Here is a 20,269-nt window from a genome sequence, read left to right as displayed (position 1 = left end):
ATTTTTCAGCGATAGATTAACCGTACGGCTCTTTGGATTGAACTTGACATACTGCCCGAGTGCTACTTCGGGGAGGTTTGGTGAGGTTTCTTCGGAAAAGGATAAGAAACCTGAGGTACTCTACGCATGAGTACTTCGGAGTTCTGGAATGACGGCTTCGCTAGAAAGATGATTTCGGAGGAAGAGATTTGCGCACGAAACTGGTATTGTGAGGATTGGATGGACTCCAGCCGTATGATAAAAATCGGAGTCACTTGAAATAAAGGCACTAGATTTGATCATAAAGGTGTTACAGACAAAACACAATTGTGCAACTTTTAACAGAGTTACAGTACTATAGATTTACTACAAGACTATTGTTGTGAACAAGAAATACTACAAAAGACAAGCGTACACAGCACGAGGGTCCCTTTACTGATGGGGTCTCGCAAAAGATAAGACTCTAGTTGCAGTAGTTTTAAACAATTGATGAGTCTGTTACAACGAATGCCTTAGATATTTTTAACGAGGTCCGGAGTAGCTTCTCCTACGGCAGTGATCCTTAGTATCTTCCCGTCTGCGCTGGAGTTCTTTATTATTGGACAGTCCATTTTGAGGTGTCCTATCTCACCGCATTGGTGACATATCTGGCTTGTACTAGCATTAGTGGTGGGAGTGAGGTGTTTAGTCAGAGTTACGTGGACAAGGGTGCCCTCCTCGTTTATCCACTTCGAAAATTTCCTTTTATGGGGTCTGGTTTTACCACCACCTTTGTGTGCAGGGTTGGTCCTGATGCCAGGGACTTGAGGAATGGGTCGTGATGGTGCTGAAGGGGAAGGAGTTTCCACTCGCCGTTGTTGCATGGCAAGTCTTTGGGATCGTTGGTGCTCCTTTCAAGCTTGGAGATTTCGTTTCCTCCTCTCGGTTTTACAACTTTGTACGTCCGTGACTTTTGCCCTTTGTTGGCATCCTGGATTGATACATCGATCGAAATTTTCAATTTCTTCGCTAGTCATGATTGTGTTTCCAGCATTGAGGTTAACAAGGACAGCTATCACGGCAACTGTTACTGCAGCTTGGAATGTAGCTGCGTTGATATGAAGGATAGCGGCTTCGTTGATCGGCTGACTATTTCCGGATGATGACATGATTCTGCAACACGAAAGACACGGAGTTTGTAAGTGACCAAGGTTGACTCTATATTATTTTGAGTCCGACTAAGAGATGAGTTATTATACATGAAAACTTAACTTATACACATTATGATATAAGCAAGATTGGGCGGATAGTGAAATGTGTGATTCTACTTTAGTTTCACATCCTAACGTGGAAAAGAAACTAAGTTAGGAATATCACATTCTATTGTCTACCAGGTCTTTGTTATATATAACTGTGGAATGTATGAGTGAGGAAATCATAGTAATAACATTCTTTTTGATCCCTCTTAATGAACTAGAATTCCTAGTAAAGGCCATCATTGAACCTAGATGTATTTCGACCGTTCACCTATAGAGTAAAAGTATGTTCTCGAAGGTTTGACCTACATCCCTATGATGCAGCCCTATTATGGAGTAGAAGTGAGTTCGTAGAATGGTCTCATGACATTTGGCGTTCAAACCAGGTTCCATTGGTTGGTTAATAACATGATCAAACCTTTGAAAGAGAATTGGGAACGATCCCGGAGCTAAATTACCCTAGTCCAACAACTTGACTAGAGTGGGTTTCAGATAGACTTTTATAATAGCATGATGGAAGTATTTGAACAAGGAGTGACACAGAATTTAGTTGACTGACAATGCCATTGATGTTTAAGATGTAATAAATTAAGGAAGATTGACCTTGTAGAGGGTCTTACATCATATCCGGAGTAGGAGAGTTTTGGCCGCCTACAGGCCCAACCAAAAGTACCTATAGTCCAAGATAGTTTCATAGAAAATACCACATGGGATATAGATAGGAAAATGATTTCTTCTTTTTTTTTGCAGGGAAAGAAAGTAAGGCATCTACTACAGGGGGCGGTCATCCCTCTAGTGTTCCCATAGTTCATCCAGTTGCCGCTCCATACCAAGCATGTGCCTTTCGTACACCCTCTGGCGTACTCGGAGTTCTATGACTCTGGCTCGTGTTTCAGCCAGTGCTTGCAGCAGGGTTTCGTGGTCTCTCTTAAATCTTTCACGAGTGTACTCAAGGCAATTGGTGTTGGTTGTATGCATTTTTGTATTACCATCAAGCTCTGCGATACGATGGAGAGTTGTTATGCCCTGAATCTCGTTTCGGGCAACTCTACGGACCAGAATTGGAAGAGTTCTGCCTGCTAGGCTTCCTTCGCTTATGTTGTATAAACTTTGGTCTCTATTAAACGGAATAGGTTGGCCTTGCACTTCTCTCCAAGTTTCCAAGCACTCTACCCAAGGAGGCGTCGGGCCTTGAAAAGCCGGACGAGGTTTAGGATTCGGAACAAGAGCCACAAAGGTTGGATGATCATTCTCTAGCTCCTCTCCAAGCCATTCAGTATTGTCGTGGTTAGTGTAGTATGGATCATCGTGGGGATGCAGATCCAGCCATGAATTTCAGGCGAGAAAAGGGATATATGAAATAACTAAGTAGACTTACTAATTAGATAATTATAAGATGGTCTTTATCAGGTACTTCAATACCTTGTTTAGTACATACTAGTTATATGTATTTGGGCAGGATAGATATTCGAATAAGCGACCCTAACTCTAAGTCCACAACCCAACGAGGAACAGGAAGTAAGGCAAAGATCCACAAATTCTAAGTCTATGACGTCCTGGGTACATATAATTTTAATGTATCTACTAAGTAATTCTTGAGCTATTGATAAAAATATATTTAGTTCTCAGTTATGTACTTATAGGAACACCAAATACCCCTACGGTATTTCATTGTGGTAGTGTTGGTAAGTTTTTAGACTTGTTGCCACATCACAACCATTCTTGGGCATATGCTAATTACTCCTCGGACCAGCATAGCTGATCAAGCTATGCTATTCCCAAGACATACCATACATCCCCAAGCCTACTTGTGCCATTCAACAAATCATTACTTTTGTTTTGTTCTAGAATGATGCTGACGTTAGTATATATGCATGCATGTATACTTTTAACAAGAAACTATTTATTTCTAAAAGTATAGTCATTTGAAAATGTTAAATCAGAGACCTTAGTCACAATGCATTTATAGTTTGTATATGTTATGTGGTTCGATATACTTAGTTCACTATAAACTTGGCTCTGATACCAATCTGTCACAGCCCCAAACCAAGGATGGCGGAAACGTTCGGGGGTGGAGGACTTCATGTATAGTATCATAGCAACGACTATAATAGTGTTCAAATTAAATACAACCATCATAAATATAATGGAAAAAGTTACACCAAAGCATACGTTTACATGATTCAAATCAATTACATTATGATGATGAAATGAATTGTTTAACGATTTATCATTCCATCCTCAAAATGCTGTTGATTTCCTGTTTCACTGAATTCCTGAGAATAAAAGTAGTTTTGAAAAAGTGTCAACACAAAGGTTGGTGAGTTCATCAGAGATTTCGTTAGAGAAGTAAACCATTTTCCTTGTAAAAGCGATAGAGTATGTATCCAGAAAATCAAATATTTTCTTTATAAAAGTTATGTGGCCCGAAATCCCATGACCGAGAAATTAACAAGTATTTTCCATACTTAAAGATACAAAAGTGGTTTTATATCAGCATAAAACCCTTTTTGATTTGAAGGAATGTCCCGTAACGAATGATGTGTAGTCTTAAATACCAAGACTGAATGTGTACAGTAATATCCGTACTTATTGATATAAAAAGTGATTTTAAATCGACATAAAACCCCTTTTGATTTACAAAAGTCCCGTAAACTTATTATGCTGTTACCTCCCTATGTGAGTCGCTATAACCATACTATGACTAGAGGTAACCTGCACAACGTCTTTCAGACGCTCTGATCCTATGACTCTTGTCACCTGCAGACATGCCTCCTCCCCAAGATAAGATTCTAAATTTTAGGGATTTGGATTATCCCATATCTTGTAATTATCCATTAATAGTTAAATATGGTAATTAAAGATTTTGTGATATCTCATCCCTTATTTTCGAAATCTATGTAGATGTGTAAGGGATTAGGATATCTTAAATGTATAAATGGTAATTATCCTCATGATTTAGATAATCCATTATGATTTAATAATTAAAATTACTAGCCTAATTAAATATAATTATTAAATCAAGAGTTTTAATATTTAAAAATTTTAATTTAAATGTCTTAAATTCGAAAATTTTAACTGAGATTAAAACCTAATTGTTTTTGAAAAGTTTAAAAACTTGCCCTCAAGTTTTGGAATTTAAATTGTTGAATAAAAGTTACTTTTGAAAGTCTAAATTCCAAAACCCTAATTTTGAAAAGTTCAAATTAAACCCTTATGGCTTTATTAAATTAATTAAGTGTATAATTAAAGGAGAGTTAATAAATCCATAATGATTTTGGTTAATTAAAAGTATAAATTAAACTGCCTAGTATTTTAAAAGTGTAAAATACACCCTTATACTATGTATAACATTAGAAGTTTAATAGTATATATTCTAGTCTTACCGTTAGTAGGCCTCATTCACGAAGCCGATCTATAAGGGGGGTATAAGGTTATGGCCTATAAAATGGCCATTTAATGGGTATCCACTCTTACCCACCGCTTCCTTGATTGGTGGAGGGTCGTTAGCCGAACGGGTAGGATAGGGCAAACCCTTTCCATTAAAGGTATAATGAAGTATAAAGTAACTAAAAGTTTTACAAAATTCCCAATCTTTGTTACTTTAGGCAAAAGTGAATTGATGTAATTCCATGAAATTACACTTTGTGCCCTTGCGAAGACATTAGTGGAGCGTGTGTTGTTAACCGGCACACTAAATGGTTCTAAGCAAAGGTAGCAAAGGGTGACTCGATGTTTGTCATAGTTCGGTGGAGCGTGTGTGGTTAACCGGCACATCGAATAGGTGATTGTAACATGTTGCGGCACCTTCACACCCGCTTTGTGATCCTCGGTATCCCAGTCACAAACTAGAGGGGCATATCGAGATTTAAACATGTCATTGAAAAGTTCAATGAATCTCAAAGGATCTAGGAGTTTTCATAGATTTTAAAACTTAAATTTCTTTTTCTTTTTTCATGGTGGAAATTGGTAAATCGTCATTTACCTACCTTCAAATATTCTGCAACTAGATTACGGCATCCCTTTTCTAGGTTGTAGCGTATTGTGTTGGGTCCTAGCCTTAATATCTTATTTGGGTGATTTATTAAGGAATCAATCAATCAACTAACTTGAATTTAGCTTCTCGCGTTTTGTAGATGTCAAAGTACGACAACTATGGTATTCCTAAATCCCATGGAACAAGCATTCCACATGAAGATGATATTCCATGATTCGATCGAGGAACAAGAGATCATGCTTCACTTCTTCCACCTCCTCCAATTATTCTCCCTAACCCACAAGTTCGAAGGCTTGAAAAGTTCAAGCTCACTCAAGCCCTTTTGTCAAGTAAACATGGGAAACTTGTGTACATACACGTCTTAGAGATGAAGTCACACATTGAAACGTTAAGGATGTTGGGTGTCGAGATTTCAGGTAAGTTGGTTGTCGACTGAGTTCTTCAGTCGCTTCCTGAATCATATAGTGAGTTCGCAAGAGAGTACTATATGATAGATCATGACGTAACCCTCATTGATTTGACCTATTTGCTTATAGCTGCTGAATCAAAATTGATTTGGCGAGCTGGTCGAGCAAATTTGTTTGGTAAATCAAACTCCCAAACTTCCATGGATATTAAAAATGGTGACATTGGAGATCCAGAAAAGGTAGATTTTGAGATAGTTCCATGTGCCATTCCAAAGGAATCCATTTGCTTTTATTGCCAAGAGAAGGGGCGTTGGAGACAAAGCTGCCCTATTGACCTAAGAGATCTAAGAGATGGGAGAGTCGAAACGTATGGATCTGATTTTGGTAAAATTCATTAACTAACTCTTTAAGTTCCTATTCTAGATTCTTAATACATGATGTGATAAGATTACATTTGATGTTTTGTAGAATCGAAGTAAAGAGAGGAAGCTTAAGGGAAGAAGTGAGCGGAATCTAATCATGAAGAAATGGATTTCGATCGCATTACTTGAAGATTAGATTCTTGAACTACTACTTAGAGTTAGAATAACAGTGCTAAGAAATATGTATTAGCATAGTTTTTCAATGAATTGCATTGTAAGGACAAATTTTTCCGCAATAAAATAAAATTTTGATTTTATATTATTTATTTATCCTTGCGATGGCGTGTATGAAAAATTGATTTTTTTGAAGGTTTCTATTATTAGAAATAATGGATTTGATTCTTAATAATGTGGAAATGTCGAGAATTTACCAAATAGGGAGAGTTTCTCATCACCCAAGTTTCAATTGGATAGAAACTTGGAATCATGCAACTTGTTTGCATGATGAATGAGAAATTTCATATTTGGAAATTAGACTAATTCGTTGACAAAGTGTCAAGTGAAGCACTAGGAGATCGAGTACACAAAGTTGTGTGTTGATCAAGTCCACCACAAGAGTAACAAAGATATTTGTCATGATTTACTAAAGGTATAGTAAATATGATTATACTTATAAGATTAAGTGTGATACTGAATTGATTGAAAGAGTTTAAATCAATAGCAGAACGAATAAGAAGAATCATGTAGGCAGAAAGATCAAATTTTCTCTATTCTAAGAAGAAAGGAGAGTACCTTTTATTATGTTTTATGATAGGTCTCAATGATTAAGAACCATATCTCAATTAATTCTCTAAGTGAGTCTTAGTACAATTGTATGTCTGGGAGGAGGAATCAAGAATTGAAGAAATGGTTAAATCACAAAGTCAATCATACTTCATTCCAAAAACAAGTCTTAGAGTTAAGATTGTGACATTGAGTGACAAGTATTAAGAAGGTTTATAACATTCACCAAATGTGGAAAGTTGTGATGTCTTGGAAAAGACAAAGACCAACTAGGACCAATTGTGTGAAGTGTTTTGTCTTGATAAAAGCTACACTAACTCTTGAATATTTGTTTGTCGAGAAATGTTTATTGACAAGAGAATCTTATATGTCAAGGAGTCAGTGGGAGTCTTAATGAAAGGTTTCAAGAACAAATCAAGAATAAACCTTATCGATCATCACTAGCACACCACTTGAGGTTTATAACATATCGTGTTGATGCTATTTTATTTCTGTGCCATTCCAATTGAGTTAATTATGCATGTGAGTTCTATGAGTTCTCATTTGAACGCATAAAAGGCAAGCACCTTGATCAATGAAAAGTACATTGATAGGAAAGGGTGAGCTGCTTAACTTCTTGGAAGACATGGCAGGCACTGGTGTTACCATAAGGTAAGAAATCAATATTGAGAAATTTCAGTCCATATGAGTTTGGATTTGTAGCAAACTTTGGTTTTGACAAATTCGCATGGATAGGAACACATACACCCTTAATATATAAGTGTCATAAGATTCCCTCCTTCATGAAGATGACTGTGAGGAAATGCTTTCACCAAGAGAGATTTTAAGAAGATGCTGATTGTGAAAATTGTATTCTCAAATTCAATAGGTATTGTTTTTATGGAAGTTAAGCTGTTTTCTGAATACATGTCAAAGCTAGTGGGAGCATAAGAGTTATGCTTATATGATAATAATCATAATGATAGCGGGAGCAAAAAAGTTGTGCTTGTATGATTATTATGGCAAGTATTTCCAGTTAGCAATATTAATTATAGAAAACAAAAGTTATACTTTGCAAAGTTGCAAGGGTTGAAAAGTTTTTTTGCTATAATTAAGGGAGAGAATAGTATGCTTCATTTCAAATCTAAAGGCTTAGGTTGTGGAATTTTAATAAATTTAGTCAAGGATACATAGTGCATTCTCAAAATTTCGATTATGATTATGGAATCCCTCTTCATAGTTCGAATTGAGAGATCGTGACACATTAAATATTATGGCAGAAGATTGATAAAGTATCATATCTTTATGTAATACATTATGTGTTGTGTCACATACGCTTTGAGTATAGGATCGATTGCAACTGCTATAATATTTGACCATTCTAAAATTTTCCAAATGTCTAGCGCATTTAGAGGGAAAAGGACAAGAATTGTTTTTTACTAAGATAATTAAACAACTATCAAAGGACGATCCAAAGCTCACTGAGGATTGGTCGCTTGTGAGTAGTTGGAAGTATGGTATTGGATGGACCATATTGACATTATTATGAATAGATAAGATTCTATTAATTATGAGTTGACATATGGAAAATATGGAAATGTTTCCATATTCAGAGTTGGATATTGAGAATCTATATCTAGATTAGAAACTTTTATCCAAGAAAGGATGTTCAAAGGAATGTACTTTGAGACATGATATCTATAGAATTGTTTCTTATAGATATTGGCCAAGTCTTGATGATTTTGAGCTTTGACTTTACGAAAGAATCATTGCATAAAATGTTAGAATCTAGCATAAGTAACAAGAATTTGATATTCTTACACTTGTGATAAGAATTGTGAGCTGTGAAATGAGTATGATTGGAAATGTGTTCATTTGATCTATTTCACAAAGTAAGGACCATAAATAAACATTGTGTGCATGCTAAGAGCATGGGACAATTGTAGTGATAATTCAAGTAATAAGTTAATTAACCGAAACAACAAATAATGAGTAATCAATATGGTGATAAATAAAAGGTGTTTTATTTATACTCAAAGGTTTGGGACCATATAGGATTAGTATTATTCTTGTGTTTCACTTTGCATGTTTTGACTTCCTAAATAATTAATTATTTTAGAATAATCAAATTATTCAAATGGTCCACAGTCCTTCATATATTGGAAGTAGGTATGAATGAAGACTATCATGAATTGGTTTGTAGATTGTCTAAAGTGTATTAGACATAGCAAAGGTTTGTTGCAGCGTTCATGAATGCTTATGAATATGATTTTGAGCATTGGATTAAACCCATGCTCACTTGGATCACTTTATGGATTTTATCATGAGTGATTGGTGAGACGATAATATCTTATATTCTTGAAACCGAGATCTGTGACTCGTATCTTGTGAATCGGTTACACATTGATAATATGTAAACGCACTAGTAACTTGGTGTCATAAAACATATTGTTGTGTGTGATTCGGTGAGTGAGTGCAAGCTAGCATTTAATCAAAGTTTATCCGTTCCTTTTATCCAAAGTGGGATGAAAGCGATATATATGTGGGCCCCTTGATGATTTAGTGATGACATCTAAGCGCTTGGCCAAGCCGAGACAAATTTGATGTGTTCAATTGTAGTCTGTTGTCAGTCGTCGTAAATCGGAAATCGGGAAACAACACATAGACAGAGAGAATGATTTAAATCCATGTCTCAGTCTATACGATATCTAGAATGGAGGAATATATAATCTCTTATCTAAAGGACACGTATCTGATAAGATCAGAGTTGACAGCGGCTTTTGAAAGCTACGATTGCAGATTGGGATCTAAAGTCATATGCATAATAGTTATTAGACTTATCCAAGTGGGTGACTATTGGATTAGTGTCTATGTTCATAACTATTTTGGTATGTACTTGACCCGATGGTACACTGTCCTTTTGGGTTGCCTTCACCAAAGCAACTTGATAAGATGAATTATGGAGAGTGAGGATTAATTATGATTTATTAATATATTATGAGAATAATATATTAAAGGAAAAATCATATTGGTTAATTAATATTAGTCAATAATTAATTAAGAATTAATTTTGTGGCTAAAAGACATTAATTAAACTTAAGGGACTAAAACTATCAATTGTATGATAGTTGAATATTGGGCTAATGGACTCCATATTAGAGGGGTGGACGAATTATATGGGGAAACCCATTAGAAATCGTCCTAGGCCTCTAAGGAGGGAGTCCATGGGTTGCTTAGGGCTTAAGTAGTCAAATTAGGGTTTCCTTGTTAGATAACCCTAATAGTCTCACTATTTAAGGATCCCTAGAGCACCAAAAACGTGGCTAAGACTTTCCTTAGGGTTTCCGTTTTTAGGTGCCTCCTCACTTCTCATTCGTCATCCTCTTTCTCTTGGTGTTTGTGAGCCATTAGAGGAGTGACACTTGTGACTCTAAGCTTTCTAAAGCCATTAGAAGGAGGATTTGAGTTGTTATTACTATATAACAACAAAAGGTATGTATTCTAATATTCTTGGTGAATTTTGAAAATAGTATGACTCATTAGGGTTTTATTATGTGTTCATAATGTTGTGTAACTAATACTAAAACATAGATCCAATTCTAGGGTTGCATGCACACATAGGATTGTTTGTATAAAACTCATCAGAAAGTACACTGCAACATGGTTTCAAGGATATAAACTTCGTAAGAATTTTACTTTTATTTGAGGTGTTATATTTTTTGTAAAAAGTAAAATCAACCATGTAAATAAGTTTCACAATGTCAAAATAGTTCTAAAAGATTGGTTGAGCTTTGGCTAATGTCACTAAAAAGGAAATTCAAAGTACTCCTAGAGATAAGAACTTTGAGATGAAAAAGGACAAAAAAAAGAGTATGTTCGAAGAAGATTTGTTTTTTGGAAAAACATAAAATACGGTCTAAAAACGAAAGTAGGAATTAGCCAAACCAACCTAAAGGATAGTTGTAGTACTCATCAATAGCTACGGGAATATATAAGAGATGTCAAAATCAAGTTCATATAAGAAAGATGTGAATTTTTAAGTAGAATTAATCGTTCATGCATTATGCACAACATGCACGATTTGCACCTCTAACACCCGAATATACAAGAGACGTGGACCACCATGTAAGTGACACTTGGCAAGTTTTGGATGGAACCGTGATGCCCGTGCGTGATACACATAGATAATTTCCCCGCGTTCACACCAAAATCAACCATATAAATAAAGATCTTCACCTCTTCATTTTCCACACCTAAAACACCCTATTTTCTCTCTTAACCCATCTGAAATCCTAATCCTCTTCACGATGGCTCGAAGCTCTCGATGTGATAGTCCGACTCTTAGAGATCACGCTACTAAGGAGATTTCATGGGCCCACTTTTACTGTTTTGAAATGTTTTATTCGGCGGGATTGGGGGGGGGGGATATATGCAACAAAACTATATCAATGATTTTACAAAAACATTATATTATTTTAAAATAGCAGTAGTTTTTACTCTTTTAGATCATGTTGCTAAGGTGAGTTCACGACCCCACTTTTACTATTTTTAAATGTTTTATGTACCAGGGGGGGATATATGTTATAAAACTAAATCAATGATTTTACAAAAACATTATATTTGTTTAATGTACTAGTACATTTTTAAGTGCATGCAACATTAGTATAATATTATGCCTAGTAGTTACCATGCCTAAACTTTATTAATCATATTATGTCCTGTCATTATAATGCTTAAAGATAGTATATGTGTATATCTACATATGAGTGTGTGTATATGTATATATCTATATATAAGTGTGTGTGTACATATATATATATATATATATATATATATATATATATATATATCATATCATATCATATCATATCATACTGTACTTATAAATAAAACATTTTTTCTTTCACCTCATCAATTTGAAACTCCAAACTTGTCATATTTCCCTATAATATATTTTATAACTTAAATATGTTATTAATTATTACAATTATCATAAATGGAAGACTTCTTCAATTATCAATAACTTCAATATAGTGTTAAATACATAAACTAAATTAATATATCAAACAAACTTAAAAATATAGTGTAAAATTCAAAACCTAAACTAAAGTATCAAATAAAGTTAAAAAAACTAATAAATAAAAACTAAATAAAAAAACTCAACGTATATTTTTTACAAGAGTTTGGGCCGATTCTAGGCTTAGTTTATATTTCATACGCGTACTAATATTTTTTGGCCCATTGAGCCCTTAGGATGGTTCACAGCCCAATATGGTATAAAGGAATGGGTTTAAGGCCCATTAGGGCTAACTAATTCATTTATGGCCCAATAAGGCCCATTAGGGTTAGCATGAATCATTTTAGACCCAAAATAGTCCAAAATGTTATAGATTTATGAATTTGGTCCATTTAGAGTCCATTTAAGAAAATCCTAGTCGATAAAGAACTTGAACCGGCGTTTTTAGGTTTTCCAACCCTTAATTGAACATATGAGGTGTATTGTATTAGGTCTTGAACCTGTTGAGTGTGTTTTGATTTCAAATGAATGATTTTTATCGAGCATAAGATATAATATACACTTAGAGTACCGGTTTTAAAATAGATGATGCTTACATGAGAGTAGAATTTCCTAGCAAAAATGTTGGTTGTGATATCATCCCCCCCCCCATTAGAGGGAATTTCGTCCCGAAATTCTTTCGAAATATAGGTTCATGAGTGAAGGAATAGGTGAGGGTACTTCTGCTTCGTCTGATCTTCCCATTCCCATGTGAATGCCGGTCCACGCTTTGCGTTCCATCGTGTCACACCCCAAACTAGAACAGCGGAATCATTCGAGGGCGGATGACTTTATGTAGTATCGAAACAATTGAATACATAGTAAAGAAAGTAACACAACCATCATATATATAATTTGAAAGTTTACATTGTAGAAAAGTACTTGTTTCAAAAGAAATTACAATATGATGTCAAAATGAAATTAAACTAACGCCACAACATCCCTTCTTCTAAAGCTGTAGTTTACTTGTATTACTGAATCCTTGAGAAATACAAGTGGTTTTGAAAGAGTAGGTCAATATTTAAGTTAGTGAGTTCATAAGTATTTAGTGACAAAGTTTGTATGAAATAGAATGAAAATAGTTTGTTCATATTTAAATGATCCTAGAAAATCCCATATTTTCTACTATAGTATATGGTAGTTTAATTCTTCCAAAACTGTAATGCAATAGTGCTATTCATGCCTAAAATAGTATGTTTATGTATAAATCGTTAAGGCATTCGAAAAACCCCGTAAATCAATGTGTTTTTAATACTCCATGTGAGTCTTATAATCGTACTATTTGACTAGGATATCTATAACAACGTTCTTCAGGCGTTGGAAAGTTATGACGTTTGTCACCCCAGGCCCGCCGGCCTAGCTGTAGCTAACAGCTTAGGTGCGGAATTGTCAATCCCGTATAGATCTATACACAAGTATCACGCTCCCCCTACAAGGGATTATGGTACATAATACAAGACTTAAAATGCATACTCGAAAGTACGTGAAATGTCTCACAAAACTTAGTATAAAATAGATTTATGTATGAAAATGTCCATTTGTTCTTGTGTATGAAAATATCTCTTTGATATACTGTTTCTAGTATGTAAATGTTCATGATTTTCTCGTAAACTATACCTATTATAGTTTTTCAAAGTGTGTGATTCGTTCGTATAGTCAACCCTAGTGTAATACTCACTTGTTATGTAAATTATAATATTTGTAGTGACATAAATGATCACATATACTTAAAGTATAAATAAAGTGTTTGATTCATGAATATGTATATGAATATGTTTTACTCCCAAAGGACAAGATGTTATCGAGAATATATATCACATACTAAAGTTCTCATGTAGTAATTATGAATCATATATGATTTTCTTGATAAAAAGAGTACATAGTGAAACTTTAGGTTACACATGATAATAACTGTGTGTTTACTTGGATTCCCCCCCCCCCCCTAAAAGTGTATAAAAAGCACTGATAAACATTTGAAAGTGTAGTTTATAGGGGTATGAACTCACTTGATTGATAGGAGAAAGCGAGATGATAATCGAGAAGAACATCGACTTGGAAGAGTGGATTTTCTTGGGATTCTCCGGAATCTCGGGAGCCTCGAGAGTGCAGAACCTTCCTTCGGGGCTTCAGGAGCTTAACCGCAGAGTTTCGGCACAAGAGATGGAAGAATGGAGCACCTAAACCCGGCACCCCAAAAGTTCTATTTATAGGGGTGGATTTTATGTGCCACGTCGTGGCAAAGGCTGGCCACATTGTGGGGAGAAAAAAAATACTATCCTCTTCCACAATCCTATCCTCTTCCATTTGACAAGACGCTGTCAGTCATGTTGCCACGTCGTGGCCAACTGTGCCACGTCGTCGCAAGCCTGACAGCCTCGGATTTCGGGTCTCGAACTTGTAAAATTCATAACTTTCTCGTACGAGCTTCGTTTTCGACGTTATTTATATGCACGCGTAGGCGAGAATATATTATAGAACTCTCTTTTAGACTTCCTTGGCTAATTTTGATTTTATTTTTAAGTATTTATTTTTAACTTCCTTGGCTACTTTGGTTGAGACCTTCGATTCTTGTTTAGGTTGTTACGGTCAAAAGTCTCTCGATCTCTATTTCAAGTTTTTAGCTGTCTACTGTTATATCCGGATCTTGGAAAAATCATAACTTCCTCATACGAATTCAGATTTAGACGTTCTTTTTATGTACGCTCACGGTTTAATGATATCTAAAACTTTCATTTACATAATTAAAGCTAAAAACTATTGTATTGAAACTTCACGTTTTTCGTTAATCAATGTTGCCGGTTTTGTCGGAAATCTTATAATAGTCATAAGTTCTTCGTTATAACTCAGATTTTTGTGTTCTTAGTATTTCTGTAAACCTTGACACAATATCTAGCATAGTAGGTAACCCAATAGAGACTTTTGTACATTTTATTTTCAAAGTTAATTTCATTAATTGAAAAGTGGTTACAATACTTGACTTTTTAGGTCATTACATAAAGTCAAAATATTGGGTTGTCACATCATCCCCCCGTTAGAGCGAATTTCGTCCCGTAATTTAATGTAAGAAAAACACTTGTGGATTTGGGAAAAAGATGTGGGTACTTGTGTTTCATCTGATCTTCGCGTTCCCTGGTGTATTCAGGTCCTTGCTTTGCATTCCAGCGGAGCTTCACGATGGGTATGCGACTTTGTTTTGTTCTTTTAATTTCCCTATCCATGATTTCAATTGGTTCTTCTATAAAGTGGAGACTCTCGTTGATTTCGATTTCGTCTAAAGGGACGACGAGGGTCTCATCGGAAAAACATTTCTTCAAGTTTGACACATGAAAGGTATGGTGTACGTTATTGAGTTCCTGCGGTAGACGAAGTTTGTAGGCTACCGGGCCGATCCTTGCAAGGATCTCTAATGGTCCGATATACCATGGGTTTAGTTTCCCATGTCTTCCAAAATGTATTAGTCCTTTCCAAGGCGAGACCTTCAATAGCACTTGGTCCCCAACCTGAAATTCCAAGGGCTTCCGTCTTTTGTCTGCATAACTCTTTTATCTATCTCTTGAAGCCTTTAGTTGTTCCCAAATTTGTACAATCTTCTCAGTTGTCTCTCTTATGATTTCCAGGCCAGTGAGAGTGTTGTCAGGTACTTGTCCCTTGGCTAGTTTTGTGTCACCAACTTCAGCCCAGCATAGTGGTGATCTGCACTTCCATCCGTAGAGGGCTTCGAATGGAGCAACTTTAATGTTGGAGTGATAGCTATTGTTGTATGAAAATTCGACGAGTCGTAAATGGGTATCCCATGCTTTACCAAAATCAATTACACAAGCTCTTAGCATATCTTCCAATGTTTATATGGTCCTATCACTTTTACCGTCGGTTTGTGGATGGTAAGCAGTACTCATGTCGAGCCTCGTTCCTAGAGATTTTTGTAATGATTGCCAGAATCATGAGGTGAGCCTACTATCTCTGTCGGAGATAATGGATATTGGTACACCATGTAATCGTACAATCTCTCAGATGTAGGTTCGAGCTAGCTTATCCATCTTGTCGGTTTCTTTTATTGGCAGGAAGTGTGCGGATTTTGTTAATTTATCTACGATTACCCAGATGGTGTCTAGCCCACCTACTGTCTTGGTTAATTTGGTTATTAAGTCCATGATTATCCGTTCCCACATCCACTCGGGTATTTCGGGTTATTGAAGCAATCCCGATGGCTTTTGGTACTCTACTTGACTTTGGCGCAAGTCAGACACTTGCCCACATAGGTAGCGATCTCTGCTTTGATTTTCGGCCACCAATACAGTTTCTTGAGGTCTAGATACATCTTGTCCGAACCTGGATGCACGGAGTATCGAGTCTTACGAGCCTCGTTCATGACTACGTCTCTGAATATTCCATTCGACTAAGAGCATCAGCTACCACATACGCTTTTCCTAGGTGATCACAAATTTCACATTTGTAGTCGTTCAATAGTTCAACCCATCGTCTCTACCTCATGTTGAGTTCTTTTTGGTTAAGAATGTGCTGAAGGCTCTTATGATCGGTGAAGATCATGCATTTCGTGCCATAAAGATAGTGTCTCCGGATCTTTAGCGCCAAAACGACTGCTCCTAGTTCAAGATCGTGGGTAGTGTAGTTGACTTCGTGCGTCTTGAGTTGTCTTGAGGCTTAAGCGATGACCTTACCTCGTTACATTAGTACGCATCCAAGACCTTGATTAGATGCATCATAGTAGACCACGAAGTCTTCTGTTCATTCTGGCAAGGACAATATAGGAGCGCGGCATAGTTCTTGCTTCAGGGTTCGGAAAGCAGTGTCTTGTTTTTCTTCCCAATTGAAAGTAACACCCTTTTGGGTCAGGGTGGTAAGTGGTTTCGCAATCTTCGAGAAGTTTTGTATAAATCTACAGTAATAGCCAGCAAGGCCCAAGAATTGTCGAATTTCCGTTGGGGTTCTTGGAGCTGACCAGTTCTCGATTGCTTTGGTTTTGGAAGGGTCCATATGTATTCTGTCTTTGCTAACCACGTGACCTAGGAAATCTACCTTCCGAATCCAAAATTCGCACTTGGAGAATTTTGCATATAGCTTCTATTTTCTTAGAGTTTCCAAGATTTGTCGGAGGTGTTGACCATGTTCTTCTTTATTCTTTGAATAAATGAGTATATCGTCTATGAACACGATCACAAATTTGTCCAAGAATGAACGACACACTCGGTTCATTAAGTCCATGAACACTGTCGGTGCGTTTGTTAATCCAAAGGGCATCACTACAAACTGGTAGTGACCATAACAAGTTCGAAAAGTTGTTTTGGGAACATCTCCTTCCAAGACTCGTAGTTGGTGATACCCGGATCCTATGTCGATATTTGACAAATAAATCGCTCCTTGGAGTTGGTCGAACAAGTCATCAATGCATTGTAGCGGGTATCGGTTCTTGACAGTAAGCTTGTTAAGTTCCCGGTAATCAATACACATGCGGAAAGATCCATCCTTCTTCTTTACGAACAAGACTGGCGCTCCCCAAGGTGAGAAGCTCGGTCTGATGAACCCTTTGTTGAGTAGTTCGTTTAACTGGCTGGATAATTCTTGCATCTCAGCTAGCGCCAGACGATACGGCGATTTAGCTACTGGGGCGAGCTCCGGAAATTAAATCGATTCTGAACTCGACTTGTCGTTCCGGTGGGACACCAGGGAGATCTTCAGGGAAGATATCGAGAAATTGCAGACCTCTGGAATGTCTTTGATGCTCTTCGTTTCTTTTTCCGCATCTACTACGTGGGCTAAGAAGGCATGGTACTCCTTACGTAGGTATTTCTGGGCTTTGACGCAAGAGATGATTTGTAAAATGGTACCGGGTTTGTCACCATAAATGACAAGAGTTTCGCCGCTTGGTAGGTTTAGGCAAACGGCCTTTTCGTGACAAAGAATATCTGCATGGTGTAGGATTAACCAATCCATACCGATGATGACATCAAAGCTCTATATAGTGATTGGCATTAGATCGATTTGAAATGAATGTTCATTTAGAGTTAGTGTGCAACCTATGTACATATCATTTGTGCTTTCTGTTCTACTATTTTCCATTTCTACTGTGAATATCTTATTGAGTGATTTAGGGTTCTGTTTTAGTATGTGCTTAAATTTATAACTCACGAAACTCCTTTCCGCACCACAATCAAAGAGTATGCATGCATAAGCGTTATTGAGGAGAAATGTACCCGTAACCACCGTGGGATCAGCTATTGCTTCATTATGTCCTATTGCCAGCACTCTTCCTATGCTTCCAGCATTTCTTTCCTTAGGGTAGTCTCTCTTGTAGTGTCCGGCCTCACCGCATCCATAACATGCCTGGCCCACACCGACCCCTTGGACTTGGGTGATCGGTTGTGCTCAAGCTCTACAGAAATGGGTTGTATGCCCTTTCTTTTTGCAATTTTTACAGTGCAACTCCTGGCAATTTCCATTGTGGTGGAAATTGCATAGGGCGCACTTCGGTAGGTTTCCAGCATATGGCTTTGCTGGTGTAGTGGTAATTGGAGCAGTAGTGGGGGTAGTAGCGGCATGGACTGCCACAATCTGTTGTTTCTTGGAAGGTTCTTATGAGCACTGACCCTTCCTCTTGTTCCAAAACTTCTTGTTATTGTTGTTGTTGTTGTTGCTTCCTCTGGGTTGCTCCGGAGCGGTAGTTGCGAAGTCTTGAAAGACCCCATGGTCAACGAGGGCTTGTGCCAATTGTTTGGCACTATCGAAAGTGATTGGTTTGGAAGCTAGAACACTTCCTCGAATCTGGGGTGACAGTCCCCAGATGTATCTTTCGATCTTCTTGCTCTCTAGAGCAACTATCCATGGGCAAAGGATTGCCAAATCACTAAACCTGTTGGTATAGGTCGTGATATCTGAGCCTACCATGGTAAGGCCCCAAAGTTCCTGTTCAAGCATTTTGTAATTCGCCCCGTGGACAGTACTCTTGCAGTAATATTTGTTTTAGATTCTCCTAGCCCATAGAGTTAGACACTACTAGCATCAGTGACTTGACATGCCCATTCCACCATGTCAGAGCTCTCTCAGAGAAACTACATGCAGTGAACTTCACTTTGTTACCTTCTGGACAAGAACAAATCTCAAAAACCTCTTCATTTTTCTCTATCCACTGTGATGGAGCCATTATCCCTCCGGCTCCATTAAAAGTAATGGGTTTGCTATTCATGAAATCCTTGTATGTACAATCCCCTGAACGACCTAGACATTGGCCATTTGTAGAACTATTTACTCCCCCACCAGAACCATTGTTACTCATTTGGGCCCTTGCCGCTGTTACTGCATCCATTACAGTAGCTATCAATGCAGCATTTTCCATTGATGGGAGCGGTGGTGGTGGAGGTATTGTGCCCATCCTGGGTCTTACGTTTGGATGAGGAGGCATCGCGCTGCCAAGAAATAAATATAAAAGATTATAAGTTTTGGTGGTTGAGAGTTGAATGATAACAGGTTAACTATCTTTAATATTTCAAGGATTTGGTTTGACCAACACAGGATTTTGATTTTGATTCACCAATGGAGTTTGAATAACAATAACCAAACTCATTAACTCAAATGAAATGCACAGATTTAACACAAGAAAGAGGTATGCCCTATATATATTAAATATATGGTTGCGTTACATCCGAAGTTAGAAAATTTTGACCTTTCTAAAGGTTTCTGATTACAGAAAGTTAAAGAAGGTAATACTTTTAGCCGATGGTCCTATTCTATATCAAAATTTAGGAGTTAGGCGAGCACTACTTGCTGCGCGGATTACGCTAGGAGCTTGACTCCGCATCCGATTGTTTGGCTCCCATGAGACACCTGTCTAAGGCAGCTTGTTGCTCCCTCAAATCTCTCATTTCAGAGAGAGCTGCAGTCATTTATTCCTGGGGGGATTGGGTGTGGAGTTGAGCATTCCCTTGTAGCATGTCTAGGCTATAGATATCAGTTGCGTTTTCTTCCATCCTTATGTCAACCTCGCGAATCCGGTTTGCTTGGACTCCGGATTGATAAGCCTGATTGGCAATTTTGCGTACCACAACTGGGAGTGCTTGATCAGCTGAACTTCCTCCGCTAAGATCGTAGAAGTCCCGACACATACCGTAAGGAGGACGCAGTCCTTGCTGCTGGCTCCAATGGTGGATGTGGCTTCCTCAGACGGGAGTTGGTCCTTGAAATCCCATCTTGAAAGGAGTTCGAACCGACGGAGGTCGTCCGGTTGGTGGATTGATTACCTCGGGCTCTGAAGCTGAGATATTTGAATCTTCCTCTTCCTCTTCCTCGTCTTCCATGGGTTCCTCCTCGGGGTCGTCTACAATCCATCCTTCATTACCTTGGTTGGGGTAGTAGGGGTCACCGGGGTGATGAAATCCAGCCATTGAGTCTATATGTGAATAGGGTTAAGAATTGACTATAAGCTAAAGTACGTAAAAATTACCCCTGAGTTTGACGGT

Source organism: Lactuca saligna, chromosome 2 (assembly GCF_052625555.1).
Source record: "Lactuca saligna cultivar CGN05327 chromosome 2, ASM5262555v1, whole genome shotgun sequence".
Taxonomy (NCBI): domain Eukaryota; kingdom Viridiplantae; phylum Streptophyta; class Magnoliopsida; order Asterales; family Asteraceae; genus Lactuca; species Lactuca saligna.
The sequence above is the reverse complement of the archived record's forward strand: the minus strand, read 5'-3'. Positions refer to the sequence as shown.